Source organism: Odontomachus brunneus, unplaced genomic scaffold (genome assembly GCF_010583005.1).
Source record: "Odontomachus brunneus isolate Ranch 3 - 2012 unplaced genomic scaffold, Obru_v1 Obru_scaffold_088, whole genome shotgun sequence".
Taxonomy (NCBI): domain Eukaryota; kingdom Metazoa; phylum Arthropoda; class Insecta; order Hymenoptera; family Formicidae; genus Odontomachus; species Odontomachus brunneus.
The window spans coordinates 1,099,849-1,102,285 of NW_022639538.1; the positions used below are offsets into that span (position 1 = coordinate 1,099,849).

At 47.4% G+C, this 2,437-nt stretch overlaps 1 protein-coding gene across 1 annotated transcript in view; it reads left to right on the plus strand.

The window, feature by feature from the left end:
- LOC116848061 (RNA binding protein fox-1 homolog 2-like) overlaps positions 1–2,437 on the plus strand; it is a gene marked incomplete at its 5' end in the record, with an annotated part of 462,314 nt that overhangs the window by 316,943 nt on the left and 142,934 nt on the right. The gene's annotated exons all lie outside the window — the stretch shown is intronic.

Consider the following 2,437-nt stretch of genomic DNA (forward strand, 5'->3'; position numbering starts at 1 on the left):
CTCTCTCTCTCTCTCTCTCTCTCTCTCTCTCTCTCTCTCTCTCTCTCTCTCTCTCTCTCTCCCTCCCTCCTTTATTTCGCCTAGCTAATCGCACGTTCACGCGCTGAAAGTAAATAGCCACCGAAAATAACGAGGTCTTCGTATGCGCGGCGTGTCCGACCGCGCATAATGCGCATTCACTCGCGAGGCTGGCCATAGTAGTTGCAGCCGCGATAAGGTCGGCCATTCTGTCTGACCACTTTCAGATATTACTACTCGCCGGTTTCCGCGGAGCTCTACCGCGCTCGACGATCATGCACGCCCGGTTTAAATGCGCACAGCGGGATTCCGCACGTGCATTGTAAATCATCGTTTACTGCCCGGCCGCGAGATTGGATGGACTTTTTGGACTTGGCCGATAATTCCGTGTCTTAGATGCCTCGATTGCGCGCGGCGCGAAATGGGAAAGGTGTGCCGAGGGACGCGTTATGGCGGATTTACACATTTTTCGTCGAACGAGAAGCCCCTTCCGTTTTTGTTGGCCGATTGCAGTAAAGGTTCCGTGCTGTTAACGAGAGCGGAAGTAAAGAGAAAAAGAGAGAAAGAATATTCGCGTTGTTGTATAATTTATCGTTTGCGACGTTGAATTATTAACGCGCGACCGTTGACATTGATTTACCATTTCATCGGTATATCAGTCGCAGCGACCACGCAACGCAATCACGTTATGCATTCAGGGTGTCCACCACCACCCGGAAAAAGCTTGGCAAAGCGTCGAGAAACTCGCCGCAGGTTTCTCGGGCTCTCGTTTTCCAATCCAGAAACAACAACAATACGTTTGAAAACACAAGCGCGACGGTGCTTACGCTTCACTGAGGAAAATCAGTCGATTACTTTGTATGTAAATAATGTTTCGCGTATTTGTGACCATAATTGTGTGATGAAGCAATTATAATGGGGATTGTCGTAATAAACGTCGCTGCAGTTAAGGAACCATTATCAATTCAACAATTACGTCACACCACGACGAGAGAGAGGAAAGGGTAGGTCTGCTAACTAGGGTGACGATCTGTGACGAAGGGGATGGGGAGGGAGGTTAAAGGTCATGGAACGTCTCATGTATGCTGCATCAAAATTTCTACACAGAAATATTGTATTCTCTAGAAATACTTGAAGTCTGTTTTAACAATCGAAATGTGTTAATTTTGAGAAATACATTTTTCTAAGATAACGTAACTCTTTCTAGTGGAAATTATAAAACAAAGTAATCAGTTTGATATAATACTTGAAAATTACATTTGTATTTTATAAAAAGAGAGAATAGCGTGCAGTCTGCAATAATTATTACTTACAGTATAACTATAAGCTATTTTTTCTTCTATCTGGGGGAGGAGGTAATTCCACGTAATTCAGTACTGAAATCCAAATACTTTGTTACGAAATGTGACGAAAGGGAGGGGATGGGGGAGATAATAAATACTCGAACTTCGCGTGAGGCAATTGTTAAATGGCCTCTTAATGACAATAGCCTTGCGCGCATGTTGGCGCTATTACTTCCCCGCTGGAACAACACGTAGAAAAAAGGAATGTGCTTGTCCCCGGGGATGAGTATAATTCGAGTGAAATTAACCGTTCTCTTTTCTCCCGCTGTTTGCACGGCGATAATTACCCGCCAAAATACTGGTCGCGACGTCGTTACATCGTCGCGTTACAACAGCTTCGCGCTGCGCGAATTAATGTTCCCGCGGATATTTTCTCGGGGAAGGATAGGTGATAGAGGGAGTGGGGGATGGGGAAGAACATAAAGTACACCCGTAGAGCGACGAATCTCTTTCCATCTCGCGCTAATTGTACGGCGCCGTGCGCGCGCGCGTGTTGTTTGCTGCAAATGAAGCAATGCTTCATCGTTCCGTTGAAACGCAGTCATTATTACACTTCGTGTCAGCCCCGTCGTCGTCGTCGTCGACGCTGTTGTTGCTGCTGCGTATTATGTCGACGTATACATTACGGTGGCCGAAGTATCGCAGTACCAAAGTTTGCAGTCTGCATCGGGTTGTTTGCGCCATTTATTAGCTCTGACAGTGCGCGACGATCCCTACCGCGCGCGCGTCGTCCCCTTTTTATCGATCTACTTGCTCTCGTCGTCGTCGTTTTCGTCGTCGTCGTCGTCGCGCATCGATTACTTCGCACGCCTATCGCTTATCGTCTTATCCCGATACTCGATCGTCTTACGAAGGTAAATTTGCCGAGACACTTGGCGCGTCAATCCCCGCCGTATTTTCACTGTCGTCCGTCGCGATTACATGTAAATCTGTACCTCAAGAGAAGAAGGAGAGAGTGCAGCCTCTCCTTGGCTGCAGTCGCGGAAATCTTTAGAACTTGCAAACGTCTCCTTGGAGTCTTGGAATTCTTGCGGACTCTCTCCTTGAGATCTGAACGTCCTCCCCCCCCCCCCCCC